This window comes from Cebus imitator, unplaced genomic scaffold, assembly GCF_001604975.1.
Source record: "Cebus imitator isolate Cc_AM_T3 unplaced genomic scaffold, Cebus_imitator-1.0 Scaffold261, whole genome shotgun sequence".
Taxonomy (NCBI): domain Eukaryota; kingdom Metazoa; phylum Chordata; class Mammalia; order Primates; family Cebidae; genus Cebus; species Cebus imitator.
In genome coordinates this window covers 5,440,089-5,467,456 of record NW_016107576.1, presented here as the reverse complement: position 1 = coordinate 5,467,456, position 27,368 = coordinate 5,440,089, and the positions used below count along the sequence as shown (strand labels likewise).

At 46.9% G+C, this 27,368-nt stretch overlaps 1 protein-coding gene across 7 annotated transcripts in view; it reads left to right on the top strand.

Annotated features, from left to right (window-relative positions):
- ZNF536 (zinc finger protein 536) overlaps positions 1 to 27,368 on the top strand; it is a 485,174-nt gene that overhangs the window by 121,393 nt on the left and 336,413 nt on the right. For 5 of the 7 annotated variants that reach the window (XM_017499878.2, XM_017499879.2, XM_037728302.1 and 2 more), the window contains exon 3: positions 10,929 to 11,044. The exons of the other annotated variants lie outside the window; for them this stretch is intronic. The gene's annotated coding sequence lies outside the window, so the exon portion shown is untranslated. The remainder of the gene's footprint in view (positions 1 to 10,928; positions 11,045 to 27,368) is intronic. 7 annotated transcript variants of the gene reach the window in all.

The following is a 27,368-nucleotide window of genomic DNA, read 5'->3' as shown; positions in this document are numbered from 1 at the left end:
TCTGCCTGCTGCTTCTCCTCTCGTGATTGACAGCTGCATCCCATTGATCCCTTGCTATTCTGCATGAGTTCATGCAGACACCAAAGTTAATAAAGTTCAGTTTTAGGAGACCACCTTCAAATACACCCAGGGCAGCCCCTCACATTTCTTTGTGCAGTGGAACTTGCAGAGATCTTTTTTTTTTTTTTTAATGTCAAAGAATTTATGCAGAGCTGGGATTTGGAACTCTCTTTTTTTTTTAACTGCCCCAAAATGGCATTAATCAAAAACAATAACTCCTTTTAACTTTTCTAAGTGCTCTAAAGGAAAGTATGAAATAATCTGTGTGTGGGCCACAAATGTGGAGAATGCAAACATTTCACAATAAACATGTTGAAATGAAAGTCCCTGGCAAGATAGTCTGAAAGATAGTACATGCTGGGTTAATTAATGCATACTCATAAAAATAAACCTCACTTTTAAGATTTGACCAATAAAAATCATTAGCATATTTGGATCAGATGACTTTATGTATACATTGAACTTCTCTGTGGCAAATTGTCCTTGGAAAAGCCTGGAAAGAGATTTCAGCTTCAAGTCAAAACTCCTCTTCTGTCTTCTCTTTGTATTTCCAATGCAGTGATATGATGATTTATTCTGGTTTCATCTGTTATACCTGCAATTGATCTACTGGTGATGGGATTAAATTTATCATTTTAGATGTATAAATCGTAGCTAGATACCCAGAAAAATGTTTAGTTGCATAAAAATTCCCATTGTTTGCTTTCGACACACAGTGTTTGATTTTCGCCGTAGTCAAATTGCTATAGTGCATTCGTTTTACTCCAAGATGTTTATTTTTTATTCTTTGCTATCTTAAATGGAATATTTTGGCCTAGTCACAACTGCTACCTTTAAAAAGATATTTTCTTGAAATCATGTATTCAAACAAATGTTGACTTGGGATTGTGGACTACGCCGTGTTCTGAGGTTCTGCTAAATTAGAAATCACATCATTTTCTAAGGCTAATTACAGTATAGATGTTTCCAGTTTTATGTTGTGCTTTTTGTACAGGAAAAGACAAACTGCTATGAAGACCCCTTCAGTATGAAGCTAACAGTAAAACCAAACTCATTTTAAAAGAACTGAAATGGGAATTCATAAACTCAGTCGAAGTTAAGTTGTAACTACCCAGCCTGGGAAATTCTGAACCTAAGATAATGCTGCATTTCAAATCCTTATGAAAATAAAAACAGCTCAACAAAAATTGTTGAGGAAGAGAAAACTCTAGCCTGAGTTTAATTTTATTCAACTTTATTGGCAGCTTATTTTGAACTAATGTGCAATAAAGTTGCCAAGCAGCACGATTGAAAGAAATAAGAAAAAAAAAAAAATTGTGGTTGTTTTCTTACACTGGTTTGTTCTAATAAAGGCCGTAGAGAGGTCAGCACCTGAATAGATAACTTGGGTGTCTGTCACGGTCACGCCTGGCTTAGTGCTGTAGGTCTCATCAGTGTTGAGCTGCCATTAGCCACTTCCACTAAAGGCCAGGCACTGGTCTGGCTGCTACAGGGTGTTCCAGGGTCTGCAGTCCCTGAGTCTCTTCTTTCCCCCACCCGCCAGCCAGTGGGGACAGCCTTGAGCCCCTGGATAAGCCCTTCTATGGTAGCATCCTCCAAGCTTGCCTGGGAGCAAGACAAGTACCCCCTCCTAAGAAAGAGCCTTTCACATGAATGTTTCTGAAAAAAGGGCTTGCAAGTTTGAGGGTTCCAGCAGATTATAAACAGTGTCGGCTCCATACCCTCATTTTGTGCCAGAGACTCAACATTGCCTATTTTAGAGACTGTGTGTTTACGCCTCCAAAACAAACCTCTGCATGTGTGTATATTTGTCCAAAAGCCACACCTAGCGATTCCTGGGGTGGGGGAGCATCTCGTCATAATGCGTATCACAAGTGCTGCTTACTGATGTTAGCAACCTTCTCAGCTCCCTGCTCCATCTCCAGTGGAGAGGGCTTGCCCTGGGTGAGGCTCCAGCTCAAGGGAAACCTAGAAAGATCCTGTGCCCAGGTGGAGATGACGGGGAGGAAGAGGTGTCCCAGGGCTGCTAACTGGTAGTCCCTGGAGGACTCCCCGCCTCCATGCAATGAAATTAAAAGTTGAAGATGTATATAGCATGTATGGGATTTTTGTCATACAGAAGCCCCAAAGTTTCCCTTCAATTTCTGAGGGTGTTCCTTTCTTGTCTGTAGCTGAGAAACAGATAAACTTTTGCAAATGGACCTTTTGATGTAAAACACTAGGAGATGGTAACTTGTGCCTGGATCAACTGGGTGCTGCCTCAGGACAAAGATACAAATTTCTGTCCCTGAAAAAGTCTCACCCACAGAATGCTAGGTGATGATGAAAGCAGCAAAGGTTGGCCAACCCCAAATGCATCCTCAAAGTGTTTCTCTTTCAGTCCTTAAAAAAAAACAAAACAAAACTTTTTTTTCAGTCCTTTTTAAGATAATAGATTGGAATAACAGTCGAGATGGCCACAAGAAAAAGTGTCAGAGGCAGTGAGCCGTGCCTGGGGGTGAGACCCAGGGAAGGTAGTTAGAGGGGCTCCTGTCAGAACCACACCCTGGGGTGCTGGGTTTCAGGGGTACCCCCGTGTTGGCTCTGTGGTCTCCCACCCCTAGGGCCTATCCCCAGTTAGCAGACAAGGATGGCTGGGTGCAGTGGCTCACGCCTGTAATCCCAGTACTTTGGGAGCCTGAGGCGGGTGGATCACTTGAGGTCAGGAGTTTGAGACCAGCCTGGCCAACATGGTGAAACCCCATCTCTATTAAAAATACAAATAAATAAATAAAATAACCGGGCTTGGTGGCAGGTACCTGTAATCCCAGCTACTCAGGAGCTGAGGCAGGAGAATCACTTAAACCTGGGAGTCGGAGGTTGCAGTGAGTCAAAATTGCACCATTGCACTCTAGCCTGGGCAACAAGAGCAAAACTCGGTCTCAAAAAAAAAAAAAAAAAAAAAAAAAAAAACGAGCTAAAAAAAAAAAAAAAAAAAAAAAAGATAAGGACGCTGTCACCCACTTCTCAGATTCCATGCTTGGGACATGACGTGTCCACGGCCTTCATTCCCTTCTCGGACCCAGCACTGGTTCTTGTGCCTTGGGAGTGATCAGGTCTTGGGTCTCTTCTCGTCGACGCTGGGCCTGTCCTCCCATGCCTTAAAAGCCCTCACTGAGCGAGTCCCTCGCCTTGGGCTGGAGCAGAGCAGGCAGGCCATTTGTTTACAAGGCTGGGCCCATGGTGTCCTCGGGAATTCAGGTTCCCCATGGGCAGAAGGCTTTTTGGAAACCCCTGTATTCATCCCCTCATTTCCCAGTTGGGAAAGTCAAGGCTTGGGAAGGGAAGGGACTCCAAAGGTCAGACAGTGAGGCAGACCCAGGCTCCAGCTCTTGACCGTGTGATCTTGTCACTACGTGATACTCCTTGTCTGGTGAAGTAAACGTGAGTCAGCCTTGTGTGGGAGACAAGCAGGTTAGATGCTACTTCTGTAAGACATCTGCCTCCTTCTGGCTTACCTTTTAATACAGCATCAGCAACAGCAACAGCGACGCAATAGCAGCTGCTGACTAGGCACCAGGTATGTTATTTTTCTAAGTTAATTAATACGAATTGATGATCTCCTTTAGTTTAATTTGTTCTTGCAACAATCTTATGGGGTAGGTACTACCATTGCACCCATTTTGCAGATGAGGAAACCGGGGCTGGAGAGGTTGTCAGATGCCCCAGGTCCGCAGTCAGCAGTCGGGGGGTGGGGCGGGAACCACTCCCTAGGGGCTGCCCGCATCATGGGTGTACTCAGCTCTTCCCTCTGTTCCGGCCCCGAGCTCTGCGAGAAGACTGCATGCTTGACAGAGCTGAGCATTTTCCTCTTGGATCCAGCTATGTCTGTTTTACATACATAGATGGGGAAGAAATATTGGCTTGTATTTACTGCACTGAGATATAAAATTTCCACAGGACACACACCGATTTAAGGAAATCTGTGGTCAGTTTCAAGAAGAGTCTTAACTAGTTTATGGGACAGCTATAAGCAGGTGTGGCGATAGTATCAGGTGGCAGGCAACGTGGTAGAAATTAAGGCAGCACCATGCCCTGTCTACTTAAGGTAGAAGAAAAGAAAAAAAAATGTAGTGACTCCACTTTTAGAAACTTCAGATGAGTCCTTGTCTGCATGCTAGAAGAGAAGCTCCAATGACATCTTATGTCCAGGTCATCAAAGGCAGGGTCTTGGGTCCTTAGCTTTCCTACATGCATCTAAGGGAGCCACAGATCCGTGAAGTCCCCGGTCTGCATCCGGTGTCGTCCCTGGGGTCTAGGTCGGCCTACCTGAAAGGGGACTGGCCTCTGGCTTGGAATCAGTGGCAGAGCTGGAGGCAGAAGGAAGGAGGAGGTGGCAAACTGGGTCTGGGAGACGTCAGTGAGGGAGGGCTGGAGAGCATCTCATTCAAATGTCCACGTACAGCACTTGTGATTTGTTGCCTAGCGTTGGCCAGGTTGATGACTTACTAGCTGGCACGCACCCCAGATAAGTACCGGGCACTCAGGACAGGTCTGCCATGCCACTGTGATGCTGCCACAGTGTTACAGATTCACTGCCATCAGAAAGGCTGTAGGACCGTGGTTCTCAAACTGGCTTCCAAGGGACTCCAAGGGTTCCCAAGGAGACAACTTGGGAGCCAAGAGAAAAGAAGGGCTCAGGATTCTTCTCTGCTGCTATGGGCAGAGAAGCTGTGCTTTTATCAGCTCATATGGGAGAAGGTTTCCTTGAGGAAAGGATTCTGCTACTAGGAAATGCCGAAAAACCATAAATTTAGACCAAGTTTTATTCTTTTTTTAAGCTTGTATTTATTTATTTATAACTTTTAAGTTCAGGGGTACATGTGCAGGTTTGTTACATAGGTAAACTTGTGTCCTGGAGGTTTGTTTTACAGGTTATTTTGTCACCCAGCATTTTAGTCTACTATCTATTAGCTATTTTCCCGACCCTCTCCCTCCTCCCACCCTCCACCCTCCGAGAGGCCCCAGTGTGTGTTGTTCCCCTCTATGTGTCCCTGTGTTCTCATCGTTTAGCTCCCACTTATAAGTGAGTGAGAACATGCAGTATTTGGTTTTCTGTTTCCTGTGTTAGTTTGCTAAGGATAATGGCCTCCAGCTCCATCCGTGTCCCTGCAAAGGACATGGTCTTGTTCTTTCATATGGCTGCATAGTATTCCATGGTATGTGTGTACCACATTTTCTTTATCTAATCTATCATTGATGAGCATTTAGGTTGATTCCATCACCTTACTATTGTAATAATGCTCCAGTGAACATATGCATACATATCTCGTTATAACAGAATGATTTATATTCCTTTGGGTAATGGGATTGCTGGGTTAAATGGTATTTCTGTTTTTAGGTCTTTGACAGAATGATTTATATTCCTTTGGGTAATGGGATTGCTGGGTTAAATGGTATTTCTGTTTCTAGGTCTTTGAGAAATCAACACACTGTCTTCCACAATGGTTGAAGTAGTTTACACTCCCACCAGCAGTGTATAAGCATTCCTTTTCCTCCACAACCTCGCCAGCATCTGTTATTTTTTGACTTTTTAATAATAGCCGTTCTGACTGGTGTGAGATGGTATTTCATTGCGGTTTTGATTTGCATTTCTCTAATGATCAGTGATGTTGAGGGTTTTTTTTTTTAAAATATGATTGTTGGCAGCATTTATGTCTTCTTTTGAAAAGTTAGAACAAATTCTTGATTCTGCAGATGGGAAACCAGATTCCTCAGAAGATCAAAGAATCCCAAAGATCAACTCTGTACAGCCATTTTAAGCAGAGAATGTCATTATTCACTCAGATCGGTGGGGCTTTGGTAGAAGAAATAAAACATGCTCCTGAAAGGCGGCATGAGGGTTCCTCTGGTCCAGCCACCTGCTCTTCGGGCAGCCTGGCAGCTAGAGCATTTGGCAGAGGTGGATGTCTTCCTGGGACCAAGCTCTGCACCGCGGGGGGCCCACAGCCTGCAGGACAGAACTGCTCATCGCATCAGCCCATGATGGCTGGGAGTTGAGTGTTTATGGGGTGCCAGGCCGTAAGCCAAGCTCTTTCATTTATGATCTCCATTCTACAGATGAAGAAATGGAGGCTTGGGGTCAGGATGCGACTTCTCAGTATGAGCGCAGGAGCCTACCGGGCTCTGGTCTAGGGTCTGTGCTCTCAGCCACTGTGGCCCATGCTCCCAGGGAGAGTGTCTTGGTGTCTAGTAGGAGTGCACTGAGGTACACAGGGCCGAGGGTCTTATTGTCAGAAACACCCTGAACAAATCCTCCCCCTTTGAAGATTCAGATAGAGATAGGAATATTCCTCTCTCTCCTCTCCCGACTCCGCAAGGGTTTGTGCAGAATGCTACTGGTCGCCCTACAGGGTTTCTAGAAGCCTGTGTGCTTTGAGATATTGGAAGGGAGACAAAGATGGGTGACCAAACCCCTAGTCAGCAAACGGGCAGGGACCCTACTTACTATGTCTTCTCTTATGCCCTACTTCAACCTGCCACGAGGGCATGCTGGAGACGCCTGTGTGTATACGTCTTGATGACAAGATTCCAATGATATTCTTCCATCCATTCATAAAACATTTTTGATTTACATGTGTTTATGCATTTACCCATTAATTCATGCATTTATTGCTTTTTAAATTCTTTCAATCATCTATTTCTCCATCCATCATTTATAGATGCCCTTATGCGTTCATTCACTTCTTCATATATTTGTTCATGTATGCATTTGATAGTTCCTTCCTTCATTCAACAAATAAAACACTAAGAAATGAATTAAATCTTTTGGAGGAATCTGCAATGGCTTAACTGCACCCAGGGTAGACTCTGGGCATCTTTCATATGATTGGTTGTGAGGCTAAGTTGAATAAACAGTGCTGGTATACGCATTATTTTCTGGCCTGGGAGAGGTGTAGGCTAAACTCATCCACCATGACTGTGGCATTCAAATTTCCCTTATGTGCTGAGGTCCTTGAGCCTCCCTTTCCACTTTTTCTCCATGGCTGAAAATTTGTGGGCACCCCCTGTGTCTCCTTCACAAGTCTTCCTGTGACCCTGGGACATCATTGGGTTGCTCCCAAGTCCTGAGGACTGGCAGAATCCTTCATGGGGATGCAATGGATGGTGAGTCCAGAGGTGGGACGTGACAGGGCAAGGAGAGGCTGTCTGTCCTGAGTCTCATGAGGGGTGCACATGGGGCAGGGCAGGAGCCGCGCAGTGCAAGGCACGGAGGGAAAGTACCAAAGTGCCATGCAGAGCTAAGTTTTCTTCTCTTCTCCCACCAAAGAGTTTCCATCATTTTCTTTTTTTTTGATTTTCACATGGTCCCTGAGAGGACGAATGCCAGTATGCCTGTTTCACAGGTTGAGAACCTGTGTTTGAAAGCACAGACACAATCAAACGCAATCCAAGGATGTGGTAGAATTCCTGGCAATCGTAATAATGCCAAGTGCAAGCCAGGCTAAGAATGGCCTTCTGTCTCCACCAGTGAGTGAGGATGAAACATACCGTGTCTTTTGCCTCAAGTGCTGAGTTGGCGCTTGCTGATTGTCAGAGTGGCTTAGGTGCAGACTTGCTAAGATAAAATGGCTTAAGTACAGACTTCTTTTGGTTTAGTGAGATGGTATTTTGTTTTCACACTCAACTTTCCTTACTGCATAGGGCTCCAAATGCATCTATGTGCCCTTCCTGCTTTGCAGACAGTGTTCCAAGTATCTGGCTGCAAAGACTGGGTAAGTAGAGCATTAGTAATGTCTTTCACACATGCAGGCTGGCCTGGGGCACCTGTCAGTTCCAGATGTTTATGGCCTTGACCCCTGTGTGAATATCATACCTCCCTGTAGCGAAGCCCGTATGCGTGGCCAGGTGGAAAATGTTCCTGCCTTCCTTATACTGTAGTTAACTCTCAAGGTACAGTCCTCTCCCATTCATTCAGAAAGCCCCACTCCAAGAAGCCAAGCTCAGGTGTCCTGTTTCACCTATGCCTCAGAATCCCGCCCACATTGAATATCAACTCATGGCCAATGAGAAGAGTTCTTGCTACATACCGGTTCCCTAGGTAACCGAGTGTACACTCGAGAAGAACTACAGAGAGAGGAAGAAGCAGAACTGCACACATTCCTCTCCTTGGGGTCTGTGCTTCATCCACCTCAGCCCCCAACCCTGCCCTCAGCAGCCAGCCATCTTTTTCCCCATTACTCTGCTTGATTTAAAATACACACAGCCATAAACACTCAGGGCAGCCAGCAGCATGGCCAGATATAATATTAATTTCTTTTCTGGTTTATTTGTGAAGGAGTCAACCATGTAAATCACTTTAAGCCACTAAGACAGAAAGTGAAATCGCATCTTCAAATGGAGAAGTATAGTGCGTTAGCATTAAAATCTAAGTAGGATATGTGATTCCATTGAGGTTCTTAATGTGGGTATAGTTTTGTTAACCTTGCTTTCGATTGTGTGCGATGCTCAGAAAGTTGTTGTTGTTTTCTATTCATTTTAGTGCAAAGCAGTGGGTACCTATTCGAGGTATATCATTGGAAACTCTGGTGTCTTCTGGACAGTCTCCTAGCAATGCCATTTTTCATGACTTGTTTAATTAACAACCATTTTTGACCTAGACTTGTTATAAAAGTGTTGCTGTTCTCTCTTCCTAAATTATGTCTAATGAACATATTTGCATGTTATCAGATATAGCAATATATCATTTCAAATTTCGGCGTTTAAGCCTGCATCACTCAAAACAGCTTTTGTGGATTAGTAAGCAGGTGAAATCAAAAATCTCATTTCATATCTGACATTAATAACTTTCAGGGGGAATGAGCATTGGCATTTATGTCTGGACCAGAATCGAGCCCAATGTCCTAGAAACACAAGGGCAGCAGACAAACCTACTCACCAGCTAGGAAAATAAATCATGCATAATGCAGAATTTCTACCTTACATGTTAATTAATGTGTGCAATCAATTACTGATGTTACAATATGAGAAAGAAACTGGTGGGGAATGGGGTAATAAAAAATACCTATAGATTTATCTGCTTCTTTTTTCTATTTAAACAAATAGTCTTCAAGCCTGTGAATGCTGTGTTGAGACATGCTCTGAATAATAAGCATCATAAAATCTAATCAGATTTATAAGAGGAATTGATTGTTGTGGCAGGAGGAGAGGGTGGAAAATAAGCTGAAATTTAAGTGTTAATTTTTATGCTAATCCACAGTGGCTTCATATGAAGCAATTTTGTTCTGTGCCACAAATATAAAATTGTCCCTTGCAGAGAAATGTCAGCTTGCTAGACCTGAAAGCAGTAATTTATTAGGTATGTTTCTATTAGTATGTGTCACAGTTGTTAGCAGGCTATACACACAATGGTGCTTCATACTTATCCTCCAAGTCTCAGAATGTTTCAGCTCAGTGGCTGGAACGTGGGGCATTAATACATTATCATATGCGGGGTGGTCTGTGCCCTGTGGACAAAAGGCTATTTAATACAATTTAATGTCATTCTGAGAAGAAGTGGAAAAATAAAGACGGGGAATAAAATGGCATCTGTGTGTTTCACTGTGCACTCATGCACAAACCCTCAGTTTAAGAGGTATGACATTTCTGCCAAGAAAAAGAATAAAACTGGGGCATTTTTTTTTATAACCTGTTCCCCACTGCAGTATTTTCTAAATGCTATTAAGTGATCGATTTACACGGCCACATGATGATGTCATCTATAAGAAGGGGAATGCAGATGACAGCAAAATACTAGTGACAGTGACCTTGTTTCAGAATCCTTGGAACCCTGTCAGCTTTGCTTCCAGTATATGGTTTCAAAGAATGCACTTTTTGGACAATATCTAGTTACTGGGTAGTGAATTAATAGAGTTAAGGGTTCTGATGCAATTCACATATAGGTCAATTACATGCGCCAACATCTGCTCTGTCACTATCATTTGCATATAGCATTCATATGTTAATGATGCCTCTTTTTACTCAAGTAATATATTTTAAAAACAAGATTTGCATATCAGTTTGGATCAGTATATTACAAGCAATTTATCATTTTCTCCTTCTTGTTATGATTTTAAGAACAATATCTTGAGTGATGGCTGCTATATTTGAGCACGGCTCTGATTTATACAAGAAGCCCCTCAGTGGGAAAGCTTCCATTCTAAAGCTGCTTAAAGCCTTATAAATCAATAATGACACAGATGGACTGGTGATAATCTATTTAGAATGCCTGATAGCAAATATTGTTGTACAGATGATTAGAGTGGTAACTGTTTTAGCAGAAAGCCTTTCCTCTCTTTGTAAATGGTAAGTTTGAACAAAAAAAGTGCTCGCACATGGACTTCATGTTAGGAAATCTTCTTGCTGGGTCTGGATTGCAGAGGGGAAAACATGGGGGAGAAGAACAAAGAGACTTCCCGCTCCTGCCAATATAATCATATCAATCCCTGTTTCTTTAACAAAACAGGACCTCTTAATGGAATTGTGTCTTCAGGTGTAAATAGCATTAAAAGCTGCTTCTCCTCTCCTCTTTGCCCTGATAGAGCACAAGGAGTGAGAAAATAAAGTGGAGGTTGTCAGAAGTGGCAGCTGCTTGGAATCCTGATAAATATAAGCTTTTATTGATCTGATGAAAATGAAAGATCCCAGTGCTAGGCAGTATTTAGCTTCTTGTCTACAGCACGTCACCGGTGGCCTTGCATGGGGATAGATTTCCATTCTCATACACCGGATTTGATTTCATCTTTAACCTTTTCCGTTGAATTTCCTTGACCTCTGCATATTGCTGCGATTTGGTGAATTTGTTACATTTCACTTTACATCATTTCTTTCTATATTTCCTTTTGCGATAGGGAACGGGGACACCCCTCTTGCAATCTGTCAGTGCCTGCACCAACTTTATCCTCTCTGGGGCATTTTCTCACCAGACTGACAGTCCTTAAGACAAGTATGCAGTTAAGCTGCTAAGGTAAGTCTTACGATATTAGAACTCTTTCTTCTCCCCAGAAGCACCCCATTTCCTTCTGCCTAGTTGCGTTGACCTAACACAAATCCAAACCAAAGAGCTTTTCTGTCCCCTGCCCCCACCAGGGGCTTCCTCCTACCCTTTCCCCAACCCAGGTAGGAGTCCCGCACCTGCCCAATAAGCTCTCTGTGAGTGGTGGCTGGCAGGGCCTTTCCCTATGGGGGAGGAATTCCTTTGTGGTTTGGGTGTGTTTGGGGATGGGTGGGAAGGAGGCACAAAGAGATCATGAAAAAATGTTATTTTCCCCTCTGTGGCTTAAGGCCTTTCTGAAGTTTTCTTCTGGGATAAAGATGGGGCTTCAGTGCAAAATCCTGAGGTGCTGCTAACATATTCTGGTTCCAAGAAAGTGCTGCTGTTATTTTGAGTAGTTTTGATACAACCAAATCAAAGGGAAGATTTGAAATAGCTTTTCTGAAAGCCCAAGCTGAGGTCATAAATTATTCTGCACCATGATTCGTTCTGATAGTAAAACCATACCTCTTTGCCTGACATCGCTGAAATGTAGAAAAGTGAAAGTTAAAAATAAAATGAAACATTTAAATCTTGGCTGTTGAGAGCCTCAGATAGACATCAAGGCCAGTCGATAAAAGCCCCTATCAATTAGGTTTCCACGGTTATCATCTGATATTGGTTTATTAGCAATTGCACAGGTGCAGAGTTCCGGTATTAAGAATCGGAAGGGATAAGAAAAAAATCAGGGAAGTACCATAAATTGGAACTCGAGGGTCTGGGGCTCCGAGGTGCGCCTGGAGGCAGGGGACGGGACAGCTGTGGTGCTACGGCCTTGTGTAATATTGCAGAAAAAAAATATCTGCAGAGTAAGAGTTGGAAGTTTCCCTTTTTTAAACCCCCTTTATTTGAGTTAGAAAGTGTTGATTTCACACTGTGGTGAGTGTTTTCCATCAGTTTCTTGGTGGGTGTATTTCGTGTTAAGAAAAAGGAACAGTGCATATCAGCAGTGGTCGCTTCCGTCAGCGAATGAGCAGGCCTCCCCTGGCAACAGTGACTTCTCAGAGCACTGGGTCTCCCCTAGGCATGGTGACAACCCACAGGCTTCCGGGCCCTGGGCTTCCAGACTGAGCTGGTTGGCTAGTTCCTTCCACAGCATATCGCCGGCAGGAGCAATTTTTGGTTCCATAGCTGTTTGGTTGGGAAAACAAGCCTGCAGTTGCCAGTAAGGTTTAGAATCTGCCTGCCAGATAAGGGAATGTCTGCGAAGACTATTTTCCCTCTTGGGAGGCAAAACACAGATGGAGGAGTTAGGAGCCTTACAATATTTAGCTGCTACATTGATGGTGAGGATTCTGCCACGCGGATGCTCACAGTTTTGGAAGGCCCAGTTTAGCATCCATGTTGCAGGCTTCAGGTAGGGGAGAAGGGTAAGACTTGCCTTCCTCCAGGGGCAGTGAGTGCACCAGCTTGTTCTGGAACATTCCACGCTGTGTGCCTCCCGAGTTGGAGGAGGTGCTGAAAGGTACCATTTTCCCTGACCCCATTTGGGATAAGTAAGGAAGGGAAGGATGAACCACCTGCCCAGATGCCTGACTGAGGGAGGTGGAGAAGGGGCATGCATGCCATCTGAAAAGGAGACTCAGACATCCTTTGCATGAGCTTCTCGGGCTCTGTAGCATAGACAGTAGCTCCAGGCTCATCAGATTCTCTGCCACAGAGGCATGCGTTTTATATTATTGATTTATTTATTTTCATAGAGATGGGGTCTCGCTCTGTCACCCAGGCTGGAGTGCAGTGGTACAATCATGGGTCACTGCAGCGTTGACTCCCTGGGCTCAAGCGATCTTCCCGCTTTGGCCTCCCAAAGCATTGGAATTACAGGCGTGAGCCACTACACCTGGCCATGTCATACATTTAACAAAATTAACTGCTCTGGCCTGCTCCGGACCTCCTATAAGATACAGAACAATGATATGTTCTGTGCGTTTAGCCACATAAAGGCAGGGAGATTTTCCCAGACTGGAAATAATACATCTTGGAATAATTTCTGGGTCCCATGAACTGGAAGTAGGATTGAGACTTTATATCCGAGAACAAATTGTGTCCCCAAGAAGAAATGTTATTCCCCGGAGACCAAGAAACGGGGCAGGTCTTAGAAACAAGCAAAGGCTGTGTGGGCACCATCCTTCCTGCTTCTTGCTGACCTTCAGGCTTCTAGGGTCCTGAAGTGGAGTCCTGCCCCAGGTAGGATGAGCTGGTTAAAGATGGGTTGGAAGTGGGCTAATTCCACCCCGGAGCCTTTTCTGAACTTCCAGAGTTACCTGCTGGGGCTCTTGCTGCTTCTCTTCATCAGTGTCCTCCCGATTCTTTGCGCTGCACACTCGACCTTTCAGAGTCTTACATATTAGGCCACGTTTGTGATGCTGTAAAGAAATACCTGAGGCTGGGTGATTTATAAAGAAAGGAGATGTATTTGGCTCCTGGTTCTTTGGGCTGTGCAAGCAAGGCGCCAGCATCTGCTCGGCTTCTGCAACTGCATGGCTTACGGTGATGCATCACGGAGCTTTTTACCCGTGGTGGAAGGTGAAGGAGAAGAAGGAGCATCACACGGTGAGAGAGGGAGCTAGGGAAGGGGTGATGGTGGTCTCAGATTCTTTTAAACAACCAGATCTTGCATGAACCAACTGAGTGAGAAGTCACTTATCATCAAAGGAATGGCAGGAAACCGCTCATGAGGGATCCGCCCCATGATCAGTCTCCTCCTACCAGGCTCCGCCTCCAACGCTAGAAATCACATTTCAACGTGAGATTTGGAGGGGACACATATCCAACCCATATTGTATCAAATGCTATACAAACGCAGCTTCAGGACATCCAGACCGCACTCTTTATTTTATTTCATTTTACTTTTTTATTTGGAGACAGGATCCCACTCTGTCACCAGGCTGGAGTGCAGTGGTGTGATCTTGGCTCACTGCAACCTTGACCTCCTGGTCTCAAGCGATGGATCCGCGTGCCTTAACCTCCCAAGTAGCTAGGACTACAGGTGTCTCCCCTCATGCCTGGCTAATTTTTGTATGTTTTGTATAGATGAGATTGTGCCCATTTGTCCCAGGCTGGTCTTGAACTCCTGGGCTTAAACCAGGGGTCCCCAGCCTCTGGGCCATGGGCTGGTACTGTCTGTGGTCTGTTAGTAACTGGGCTGTCAAACAGGAGCTGAGCTGTGGGCAAGAGAGTGTTACCGCCTGAGCTCCACCTCCTCTCAGATCAGAGGCTGCATTAGATTTTCATAGGACCCTGGACCCTATTGTGAGTTGCGAATACGAGGGATCTAGGTTGCGTGCTCCTTATGAGAATCTAATGCCTGATTATCTAAAGTGGAACAGTTTCACCTGAAACTATCACCACCTCCTGATCCATGGAAAAATTATCTTCCACAAAACTGGTCCCTGATGCCAAGAAGCTTGGGGACCAGTGGATTAAGTCACCTGCCTGCCTCTGCCTCAAAAGTGCTGGGATTACAGATATAAGCCAGTGTGCCTGGCCCAGAGTGCCACTCTTAGGCACTGATTACATACAAATTGAAGCAGCCGTTGGTAACTGAATGAATCACACACCTTGGACTGATTTCATGTGCCACCACAATGTGGATTTCCAGACAGCCATCTGCAAAGATTGGAGGCAGAATTTTGGGGCATGGTTGTCTAGCCTTCTATAGCTTTATCCTTTGGAAAGACCCCATGTTCGGGTCGAGAGGCCTGGTGACTTCCAGAAGGAAAGACACTCCGATCCTGTAGGACCTTCCTTTTATCTGACAGACACACTGTGTCCCAGGCACCTACAGGACTCTGGGGACCCCAGGCAGTGTGCACTTCAGGTGCTGATTCTGTGGTTGCCTGGGCTGCCCCGAGTCAGCCCCTCTGTCCTGGTACAGATGAGTGAGTCAAGATCCTTCCCACGGCAGTAATTACCTTAGTTAAATGCTGCAGGAGCGGTACTTTGGGAGCACAGAGGAGGGAGTGAATAATGGTAATTTCCATGTGATAATGATGATAAGCCCGGCACATGTGTGTGGGGCTTTGCATTGTATTGAATCTTCACCACGAGATCTCCGGGCTTTTGGAAGAAAAGGTCCCAGCAAACTCCTTTGTAGCTGCGGAATGAGGTTGGTGTGTAAGGTCCCATTATGTACACTTTCCCAGGGAGAAAACCGAAATCAGAGATGATTTCGACTCTAGAGAGAAGGTAGAACGGAGCTCCTTCTGGCGTACGAATTTCTTGGTATCACCTCAACTGATCCTTCCAAATCCCCTTGCAGGTAGTAGATACTATAGTTCCGTCCATTTTCCAGATGCGGGATCTGAGGTCAGAGAAGCGGCCTGCCCCAAACCTGGAAGGCAGGACTGAGCATGGCTCTTCCTGACATTAGAGCCTGATGCCTTAGCCTGATCCCTTCTTCCTGCTTCAAACCTGGTGCTTCCAGCACGATTCTTCTCAAGTTTAGAAGCTGAACTCTTAGCCATTGCACTGGGTACAGTGTTAGACAAGACAGACGAGGGTCCTGTCCTCAGAGGACTGATGTTATGGGGGTCGAGGGTGGGGAGCAGTAAACAAAAAAGCCAGTGGATACGATGACATCATAGAGACATAAATGCATGAGAAAATGAAGGAGGAGAATGTGGGGGGGAAGAGGGGGGAGTGTCTGTGCTTGAGAGAGGGCAGGTGGTCAGGGGAGGTCCCCCTAAGGAAGGGACACTGCCAATTAGAGGTCTAGAGGACATGGAGGGGCCAGTGGGATGGAGTTCTGGGAAGAGCTTTCCCAGCAGATATGACAGCAAGTGCAAAGGCCCTGTGGTAGAGAAGAGCGTGGCATGTCTAAGGGGCAGCATGTAGGCCAGTGTGGCCAGACAGCGAGCCCTGGGGAGAGGATGGGCGGGGTGGAGGGCTTTTATCAGGCATGGCTTTGTAAGCCATGCTGAGGAGTATGGACTTTCATGTTTAACCAGAGGGAGTATCTTGAGAAACCCTCCCTTTGCGGGTGTGGAGTTGCTCCTGGGTGCCAGGAATGAGTAGCTTGGATTGGCTCTTGGTGGCCTTCATTTTCTGCTGGAGGGATGACCTGGTGACTTGCCCAAAGCTGGGAATTGGGGATTTCAGGCTCTGCGGATGCAAGAAAGATGGACAGCAGCACTGGGGGCCCTGCTGTCAGAGCAGCAGGGCCCGTGACAGCTCCTCAGGCCCTGGTATGAGCTTTCTGTGCAGCCCAGGGAGGCCTGAGCCTCCCAGCTGTGGGTGCTTGGGGAGAGTGACAGGTGGAGGGCTTCTGGGAGATATCACAGCCCACTTAACTTCTCTGAGCTCAGATCCCACATCAGCCCACAGAGTCCAACTGGGCTGCCCTTCTCAACTATGGCTCACCTCTTTCTGGTATAGACTCTGCTTCTTCCATTGATCAGGGAGCCTGGGTCTGGCTAAGTCTATACCCAGAGGAGAATAGTGACCCCCAGGGAGTTGCAGCCATCTCCTGTTCACTGCAGGGGAAAATCGGGTCATTATGGGTCATCGTGCATGCAGGGTGAGTTTAAGGGTAAAGAGTCTTGGTGGTTATAGTTGAGACCTCTTTCCCTTGGGCAGGGCAGGTGTTATTGCCAAGCAATACTCTCTTCTCCTGAATTCCAGGTCATTCCTAGGCTCATGGAACCCTTGGGCCAGCAGGAACTTTTATGATCAAAGCCACCTTCCTTTTATGGGTGAGAAGACTGGGGCTCAGAGAGGGTAAGGGACTGGGCCAGGGTCACACAGCAAGTCATTAGCAGAGTCAGAGTCAGAACATAAATCCACGCATTTATGTTCTCACCTGAGCACAGTATGCCCTCCTCACCTCCCCCGGCACGCCCAGGCAGATCCAGACACCTTGGGGGCCCCTTTAGGTGAACTGAGGCTCTAGCTTGTGCCTGGGTGATGGGGCTTGTGTCTTCTTCATCTCCATAGCTCTCAGCCCCTAGGATCATTCCTGGCCCACCCTATATTTAGCAATCACTTGCTGTTTTGATTGACTAGCCCCCTCGCTTCTGAAACTTGTAGTCATTAGAACTTGTTGCCTTTCGGTTTAAGCAAACCCAATATATGACAAATCCACATTTCTTTCTGAATTTTCCAACATGCAGGAATTGCAAAACCCAAGGTCTGCCCAAGTCTAACTTATGCCAACACTCGGGATGCAATCAGGCCCAAATGCTGGCTGTGAGTTTCTGGTACCTGGACAGGTGATTTGGGATGCCCTTCAGGGATTCCAGCAGGCCCATTTTAGGGTCAGAACCATGAAAGTTTTGGACAAAGCCAATCAAGGCTGAAGCAGCTCAGCCTGGGGCAGGGTTTGGACTCTGCCTCAGAATGTGATTCTGTGGCCCACCCTGTCACTGTGTGTCCCGGGCAGGTCTCATCCCTCTCGAGGAGCTGTCATTGCCCCAGATTCGGAGCGCAGTTGGTCAGTGCATGAAGGTCAGTCGCACAGAGCAGCGTGGGGAGAGCTGGCCCATCAAAAGCGACCGCCACCATCACCACTCAGTTTCCACCTATTGCAGCCGCCCAGGAGCGTGGGCCGAGTTTGCCCAGGTTTTCGGAGTTTTAAAAGAAAAGTCAGCAGAAGGGAATCCAGTTCTTTAAAAATTTTTCTTCTCTGATGTGGGTAACAAATTCTAGTTTTCAAAACACTTTCTGTAAACACAAGTGTGCGTGCGGACTGGCTGGAGCTGGGGCCTGTATTTGTGATTCCTGAGCACAGGGGCAGACACAGCGTGCATGGGGGGCTCTCTGCAGGGAGTAGCCAGTGTGGCCCTGAGCTGCCCTTGGGACAGCCTGGCCTGGAGCGTATGAGGTGCAGAGGGCCTGGAGCATTGCAGGTCCCTGGCCCCACGCTTCTCCTGGCCCTGAGTTCTCCTGCTGCTGAATATGGCAGTGCCACAGGGAGCCCAGTGATGGTTTCTGACCGCATGGGGGTAGGGCCGTTGCTCAGAGGTGGGCAGCAATACACAAGTCCCCATCTTCTGGGGGAGGCAGCCAGGACGCCCCGCTGCAGGCATCTGGTTCCACCTTCCTTCCTGTCTCCCCAGCGCCTGAATTATAGGGTGCCAACCTATCCTACCAATGTCTGCAGTGGGAATGAGGGGATGGCCGAGTTGCATCCTTGGGGGCAGTAGGACGACCCCTCCCCACACCACTTGGGTAAGGGCTGCTTGGGAAAACACTTCCGCCTCCTCTGAGTCTGATTCCACCCTCGCGTGTGGCTGATCCACTGCCTTTTCTCCCCTGCCTTTGGGAAGCAGCGGTCCTGATCCTCTGCTCTGCTGAGGCTTTCTCTGGGCTGCGACTGGACAGGGGCAGTTGACCCAGGGCCTGCGTTGACCCTGGGACAGGTGGAAGGACAAGATGCTTTCTGTCCTATGAGGCCACCTGCTGAGCAAGAAAAAAACCTATTGCTCACCTCTTCCCGGTCCGGACTCTGCTCCTTCCTCAGAGGGAACCAGAAACCTCAGCTTCCCTGCAATGAGAGCCTGAGGATCAGAGAGGCAAGCAGGTGGCCCAGCATCTCCAGAGCTAGGGGAGGAGGTTGGGGCAGGCCCCCAGATAGCTGCTGAGCGTTTCCTTCTACGAAAGTACCCTGCAGCAAGCTTGGGCGTAGTGCAAGTGCTTGGGGAGGGGTCGGCCGGGCTCCGGACCTCACTTCCTGTTGGCTCCTGCCCGGCTCCCTTGATTTCTGTGCCCTCCCTTCATCCTTTCCACATGCAACATGGAGTTTCTGTGTGTGTAATATTATTTGTTTTTATTTCTGTAATCCCTTTATTGTTTGCACAACTGCTGTCAGACTGTTGCCTGAAAGTATCACAGGATAATTGCAGAACGCCTGCATAAGTAATTTCTTATGAAATCGGGCCTTGTCTGCATATAAAATTGTTTTTCGTTGCTGCATGCATGGACTTTATTATATCGAGGCTGTTTACCGGGCTTGTACCTTTCCCACAGGCCACAGAGATGGGAGTGCCTGACGTCGGGACATAATGAAACACCATCAGTATTCCTTTTTGGTCAGATGACATTTCTGGAAGGTGACAGTCGGTCCGATGCAGTCAGAAAGAGCCTGGCCTTGGAAGGAGGGGAGCCATTGGCTGAAATGGGGACGACTCAGGCTCCGGCTTCCCAGGCTTCTGCCAGGGAAGGCCACTGGCTAAGCCGGCCGCGCACTGGGCATTTCTTCCAACCACATTTCTGCGATATTAATGGTGTGTGGTAGTGAAAGAAATGTGTTTTATTCTCGAGCCTAACCCCGCTGTTATCAAAGTAACTTCCAGCTTATTAGCGACAAAGGACTTTTCTCCTCTCTGCTGCCCTGTTCGCCAGGGCTTCCTGAATTAAACTGCTGCTTCCTGTCCTTTATATGCATGACCACATCTGGGTAGCCTGCTCACAGCCCTGCTGCTTAATAACAATCACCTTCCCTTTCAGTCTCTGTTGATTGTTTCTAATTCACTCTGACAGATAGTGCCTGACAACTTGCCGGCTTTTCCCTCCCTCCGTGACCTGAAGTTACTCACAGCACTTATATAGTCTGTCATTTTTAATATTTGATTTCATTTTAAGTTATGTGTTTTACTGAGAAGATGAGACCAAAAAAAGGGGACTTGTAATGGAACATAAATTTAACCCTTCTTACCATTCGGCACCCGCCCGGAGAACTCTCCCTGTGTGTCTGGGCGACAAGCTTCTCCTTTTCTGGAATCCCCGACGCTGTTGCTGCTGCTGCTGGATTTTCTTCTCTTTCCTTCTTTTTTTTTTTTTTTTTTTTAAGCCTTCTTTCTTTCATTTCTGGAAACAAAAGCTTCATGTCATATATTTTTTTTCCCTTTAATGGGGCTTGATTACTTTATGGAGCTAATTATGTCGCTTTTTGCTTTGCAATGAGGGTCCAATTGCTGGAGATTTGGGGGGCTTTGCTGCGGAGGGAGGGCATCCGGGGGAGGCCTGGCGAAGTGGAGATGACTGGCGTCCATGAAGGAGTCCGAAATGCGCAATAGGTGGGGTGCGGTGGCTCACGCCTGTAATCCCAGCGCTTTGGGAGGCCGAGGCGGGCAGATCACAAGGTCAAGAGTTCGAGACCAGCCTGACCAACATGGTGAAACCCCATCTCTAAAATACAAAACAAAACAAAAACCAAAACGTGCAACGGACTTTGCTTTTTGGAGAACTTCTCTTTGTGTTAGCTGTTGGTGCAGAGAAATGTCAGTTTCCCTGGGCTTGGGAAGTGCCACTCGGTGTGAGACCTTCCAAAGAGTGGGGACTGGGCGGGTGGTGGGGTTGAAGCTGGACATACATTTCCTTCTGCCACATTCACTCGGAATCTGCCCCCCCGGGTGGCCTGGAAAGGCTGGCGTCCTCCAGGGTGGGGTGGGTGGGGCAAGCGTCCCACATCACTTCAGGGTCCACTCTGCTGTGACTTTGCCTTTTGTTTGCCATGAGACAAAGGCTCCTGTGTCCCTCTTGGCCCTTCAGAGGTCGAGAGCTGTGAGGCTGTGCATTAGGTCAGCTTTGCAAATAGACACCACTAAGAAAAGAGGCGCATTAACCCATGACGCCTCACTTCTGCCACTGGTCCTACTACGGGTGTCTGTCTGTCCTGCACTGTGGGGCACGGGCAGGTGAGAAAGTGCAGGAAGAGAGATGTGGGTTGGATGTCAGTTTGAAACATTTCAACGTCACCATCGCCCGTAGCCCAGCCTTCCTGGGACCAAAGCCCCTCCGGGTCTGGGTGCTGTCACTCTCATGGCCCTGTGTGTGTGGACCCTCAGTCCAAGTGTTCTCAGGTACCTGCAGCTGCAATTGTGCCAGGGGTAGAGGTGTGCCAGTCCTCCAGGCAGAGGCAGGTGGCTTTCCTAGTGAGCTCTGGGAGGTGAGAGCCACTTCTCAACACTTTGTTATAAAGGTAGTTGGCTGGGAAGAGTGTGATGCAGTCTGGTCTTCTAGGAGGCTGCTTTGCAGAAAGTGCCCTAGGCTTGGACCCCAGAGAAGCAAAGGGCGTCAAGGTAGGGCTGGCTCCACCATCCATGGTGCAGACATCCTAGCTGCTTTCCTGCTATTCTAGGAATCTTGGGTCCAGGCCTGTGGGAGGAAGACCTGCAGGGGCCAGCTACCCTCACCATGACTCATTTGCCTGGGGAGTTTCCTTTGCCAACCCTATTCCTTCGAGAACCTTGGTCCTACCTCTTTCCCTGGGCACTGTGGGTAAACTGAGGAACTGGCTGCTTCGTGAGGGCTTTGCTCATTGTTCCCATGTCTTCTTCTGAAGGAGATGAAAAAAGGCAAAAGCAATGGTCTATTTTGACGGTGTCTCAGTGATGCTTGTATATTTGGAAAGCATTGTCTTTGTTTTGAGACATGCTATTTTTTTTTTTTTTTTTTAAGAGAGTCTCATCCTGTCACCCAGGCTGGAGTGCAGAGGCACGACCTTGGCTCACTGCAACCTCTTTTTTTTTTTTTGGACACAGGATCTCACTCTGTTGCCCAGGCTGGAGCACAGTGGTGCGATCTTGGCTCATTGAAACTCCACCTCCTGGGCTCAAGTGATTCTCCTGGCTCAGCCTCTTGAACAGCTAGGGCCACAGGCACAGGCCACCATGCCTGGCTAATTTTTGTATTTTTGGTAGAGACAGAGTTTCACCATGCTGCTCAGGCTGGTCTTGAACTCCTGACCGCAAGTGATTCACCTGGTTCAGTCTCCCAGACTGCTGGGATTACAGGTGTGAGTCACCATCCTTGGTCAAGACATGCTAATTGAAACAAAAAAGGAGGGTGACGTGAAAAAAGCAAGATGGATATAAACCATTGCCTTTCTACAAGAGCACGTCAGCAGAGCGGGAAGGAGAAAATGGCTGCTCTCTTGCACTGACCCAGGTACTCTCTATTTATTTATGTTTGTGGAGATGGAGTCTCCATCTGTCGTTGTCCAGGTGGGAGTGCAGTGGTGTGACGGGGGCTCACTGCAGCCTCAAACTCCTGGGCTCAAGTGATCCTTCCACCTCAGCCTCTCAAGTAGCTAGGACTACAGGTGTGCACCACCATGCTTGGCTCATTCTTTTATTTTATTTTTTTGTAGAAATGGGGTCTCATCGCTTCTAGGCCTTTTGGCTGTTCAAGTGTAGTATCTGTTCTTATCAGAAATGGGGTCTCACTGTGCTGCCAGGCTGGTCTTGAACTCTTGGCCTCAGGCGATCCTCCCACCTCACCTCCCAAAGCGTTGGGATTGCAAGTGTGAACCAGTAAGCCTGGCCCATCTAGATGGTCTTTATGTTCCTGGCAATGGACCAGGTAAGACCGAAAATAGGGGAAGAAATATATGTTATTTTATATTTTTTTCCAAATCCCTCAATAGTTGTAACCTTCTGGGGGACACCAGGCCTTCTGTGACATGTGTCATGAATGTGTGCGGGTGTGATGTGGGCTGTCAACAATCTTTCGCAGTAATGTTGATTCTCATTGACCGTGAGGAACCTTTCCTTTACCCTAGCCCAATGAATCTGGGCTGAAAGGACCCAGTGCCATGAGGAAGAATATGTAGAGGGAGACCAGGACTGCCATTCCCTTTTGCTTTTAGGAGGGCAGTGGAAATAGGATCTCTCTCTCTCTCTCTTTTTTTTGGTTGGTTGGTTTGTTTTTGTTTATTTGAAATGGACTCTGGCTCTGTCACCCAGGCTGGAGTGCAGTACTGTGCTCTCGGCTCACTGTAACCTCTGCCTCCTGAGTTCAAGCGATTCTCCTGCCTCAGCATCCTGAGTAGCTGGGATTACAGAGGCCCGCAACCATGCCCAGCTATATTTTGTATTTTTAGTAGAGGCAAGGTTTTGCCATGTTGGTCAGGCTGGTCTCGAACTCCCGACCTCAAGTGATCCACCCACCTCTGCCTCCCAAAGTGCTGGGATTACAGGCATGAGCCACCGTACCTGGCCAGAAATAGGATCTGAAAGGTGTTTTGATATTTGAGGTGTAGCATCCTGCAAGGCCAAATCAAGCTTGTTTTCCTTCTCCTCCCCACAGAGGACTGTTGAGCTTACCACTGGTTCTTGTTTAAGAGTGTGGGGGAGATTGGGGTTAAAATTAAGGAAAGACTCTGATGTGGATCTTAAGCAGCAGGTCTTGATCTGTTACCTGGTGGGCTGGGACAAGCTCCCTAGAACTAACTCTAGGCTGACAAGAGGAGGGGACACAGTATTTCCCCATCTATTCCCCAACTGCACAGAGCGCCCAGTCCAGATCTTCCATGCACCCAGCATCGACAGCATGCATGTTCAGTGAGGACTGAGGTCTGGATGACCCTTGGTGGCACTGCTGTTGTAACCCCTTGAGTTTTCTCAGGAGGCAGCGTGTCACCAGGGCTGCGGATTGACAACGATGCCTAAAAGGGCTTTGCCTGTAGGGAAGTAAGGTGCGCACTTCTTCAGCATACAGAGCCCGCCTACTCTACCCGGAACCACCATTCTAGACAATGAAGGGTTATAGCTACAGAGCGGAGGAACCCACAGATCACAAACCACATCGCAAAGTAGAGCACAACCAGTGCCACCTCTGAGATTCAATGGAGAGCCATGAATTCTCCGGCGAGAGGGAGAGACCAGTTAATAAAAGCAATAAGAATAAATTGTGGACTGATAATAAAGGAGCTAATAATTGTTGTGCACTTCCTCTGTGCTCAGCACTGTGCAATCATTTAAAGAGAGGAAAAACTGCACTAGTTTGGAGGCTCAGGAAGAGCTTCGTGGAAGGACCGGCCTTGGAGCTGGACCTTGTGGGACCAGGAAGGTATTCACCAATGGAGATGGGAGAAGGCAAGAGAGAAGCTTCTCGCTGAAGGCAGGAGTTTGTCAGATGCATTTGCAGCGGCGGGAGAGGGGATTAAGTGGTCATGCCCGGGAGAGGCAAGAGAGGGGGAAACTGGAAAAACTGGGGCAGATGGGTATGTCGGAGAGTGACAAGCATCTCTGTTTTGTTGGCACTTAGGGTGCAGGTGTAAGATGTAAAGGATATAGCATCAGAGCAGGCAAGAGTAGAAGTGTGGGCTGGACCCCCATGGTGAACAAAGCTGTGTGCCCAATTAAGGTGTTTGTGACTCATTGGGATGTAGCCAAGAACAGAGCCGCTAGAAAACCATTTGCCGAAGTGACGCAGGGAAAGTGGGAATGGGAGAAAGAGAATCACCGCGGCTGGGCGCAGTGGCTCACGTCTGTAATCCCAGCATTTTAGGAGGCTGAGGTGGGCAGATCACTTGAGCCTCGGAGTTCAAGACCAGCCTGGGCAACATAGGGAGATCCCATCTCTACAAAAAATACAAAAATTAGCTGGCACGGTAGCGTGCGCCTGCAGTCCTAGCTACTCGGGAGGCTGAGGTGGGAGGACGGCTTGATCCCAGGAGGCAGAGGTTGTAGTGAGCCAAGATCCCACCATCGCACACCAGCTTGGATGACAGAGCAAGATCCTGTCTCAAAAAATACAAGAGAATCACCCCACCAGCCTCTTGCAGAACTTGTTGCCTTTCTCTTGAATGAGGCTTAGAGTGACTACAGGAAGAAAGATGGACATTGGGACAGGCCGTTTGGGGTGTCCAGACAGTGTCCAGCCTGTGCAGGGTGCTTGGTTGCGTTTCAGGCAGTCCCAGCACGCTCTCAGGCCAGGCCATGAACTGTACACAAGCAACTTGGCCTTAAGAAAACAACAAAAAGTGATGACTCTTGGGAAAAAAAAAAAACACCCTTTATATTCATCAGGGTCATATGGGTTTTTTTCATATGTATACAAAAGAGGTACTTTGGGTGATACGGGAGGTATATGCCAATGTCGAGAGCCGGCAAGAACAATGGAACAATTAGCAGATTCATCAGTTCTCATGCTTATACTTCAGTTCCAAGAGTAAAATGTTAGTTTGTTCAACTCTGTGCTTTACGCCTTGATCACAGTGTGAAAAGTGTTGACTAAGCTTTGCTTCCTGGTCGGAGGGTCAAGACCCATGGCTTTTAAACATGCTTATATGGAATCCAAACATTCATGGTCACTGGTGATCTGAAATCAAGGCACAACTTATGAAACGAACACGTAATTATCTTGTTTACTCAGGGTATAAATAGAGTTCATGCATTTTAAAATTTTTCTCCCTGATAAGGACTTTCACCAGCATTTGGTCTTTAGATAGGCATGTACACTCTCTCTCCCTCTTTCTCTCTCTTTCTCTCTCCCGTCTTTCTTGTTCTTTCTCTTCTTTATCTTTTTCCTCATATCCCTGTTCCTCCCCCAACTTTCCTTCTCCCCTTCCCTCTCTGCTGCCTTTCTCTCTTCCCTCTCTCTTCTTCCCCTTCTCTCTCCTTTAGAAGGGAAGGGACTTGCCAGAGCTTGCTGCCCCTGCAGGAGGCAGGAGCCACCCTTGCAGTTCTTTCTAGGAGTATTTCCTGCTCCCACACAGCTTCGGTGGTGGGGAAGTTGCTGCCCAGGGAGGCCCTGGTGTGCTTGAACATACATGGCCACTTCCGCAAATGCAGGCATGGGCCACAAAGCCCACGTCTGCCTCTGGCGACCCAGCTAGTTGCCCAGTAGCAAGGCCTCCCGTGGAGGTAACCTTCCCAGGTCCTCCCTCTGGGGCTCTGTTTCTGTGGGGAGTGGGAGGGCTGGCTCCTTCGCTCTAAGCTGGCCACTTCCAGCATTCCCACACCTGATTTTGGAGTTTTTCCAGCCCGAGAACCACCTGCTTGTGGACTTTAATATTTTTTAAGTAGGGCCACTTTTATCCGTAACATACTATATTTAGCTTTGTCCTGAATAATAATAGCTATGAAATCTCTGGTTGAATTTGCCAGGTATGTATTTTTTATATCAAACATCAAAATAATTATGTAAGTCTTCATTTAAAAAAAAAACAACGGAGTTTCTCTGGGCATCATCTGAAATCTTGCCATGTGTCTGGCAATCGCTGCGCAACCTGGGGGCAGTTTGGGATTTTTACATCAGCCGGGTTCTTGGAATCTAGTGCAAGGAAGCCACCCCCGCAAGCCCCTGAGAGAGCCCCGCTCCACCTGCAGCTCCTCCAGCCCACAGCAAGTTCTCCACTGTCTTCGTGGTCCCTCCCTTTGAATCCCTAATTGCCATTTAATCCTCTGCTGCTCTGGTCACATCTGACAACACTGTGAGTGGCTGCTGGGCAATGCGTTCTGGCTCTGTCACTTTCCCTTCTCAGTTGCAAGACTCTTGAGAGTGGGCACCATGTTCTTCTGTGTCAGCCAAAATGCCCGATCAATTGAGCTGGCTGTTAGCCTGTCTATCTATTATCTCGCTGTCTGTCATATCAGTTTTTCCTTCTTTCTTTTTCTTTCTTTCTTTCTTTCTTTCTTTCTTTCTTTCTTTCTTTCTTTCTTTCTTTCTTTCTTTCTTTCTTTCTTTCTTTCCTTCTTCTTTCTTTCTTTCTTTCTTTCTTTCTTTCTTTCTTTCTTTCTTTCTGCCTGCCTTCCTTCCTTCCAACTTCCTTCCTTCCTTTCTTCTTTCTTTCTTTCTCTCTCTCTTTCCTTCCTTCCTTCCTTCCTTCTTTCCTTCTTTTTCTTTCTTCCTCTTTCTTTCTTTCTTTCTTTCTTTCTTTCTTTCTTTCTTTCTTTCTTTCTTTCTTTCTTTCTTTCTTTCTCTCTTTCTTTCTTTTCTTTCTTTCTTTCTGCCTGTCTATTCTTTCCTTCTTCTCTCTCTCTAGATCTATCATTTCATTTCTCCATCTATCATATCTTTATATATGTATATATTTAACAATTATCTTTCTTTTTCTTCATTTATCTATCATTTCTCTTTCTGTAATAGAAAGATGTATAGATTCTTTCTTCCCTCCCTTCCTCTCTCCCTCCCTCTCTCACTTCCTGCCTTCCTTCTCTCTCTCTCTAGATGTATCATCTTTTCTGTCAATCTATCTACATGTTTAGCATCTCTCTATATACAGATAGATCCATTTATCTTTCTTCCTGTCTAGGTCTATTATCTATCATTTGTCTATCTGTCTATCTATCTATCTTTTTCCTTCTTTTCTTCCTTCCTCTCTCTGGATCTATCATCTCATCTATCCATCTATCATAGCTTTATATATGTATAGATTTACCTATAATCTTTATCTTTTTTTTTTTTGAGATGGAGTTTCGCTCTTGATACCCAGGCTGGAGTGCAATGGCGCGATCTCGGCTCACCGCAACCTCCGCCTCCTGGGTTCAGGCAATTCTCCTGCCTCAGCCTCCTGAGTAGCTGGGATTACAGG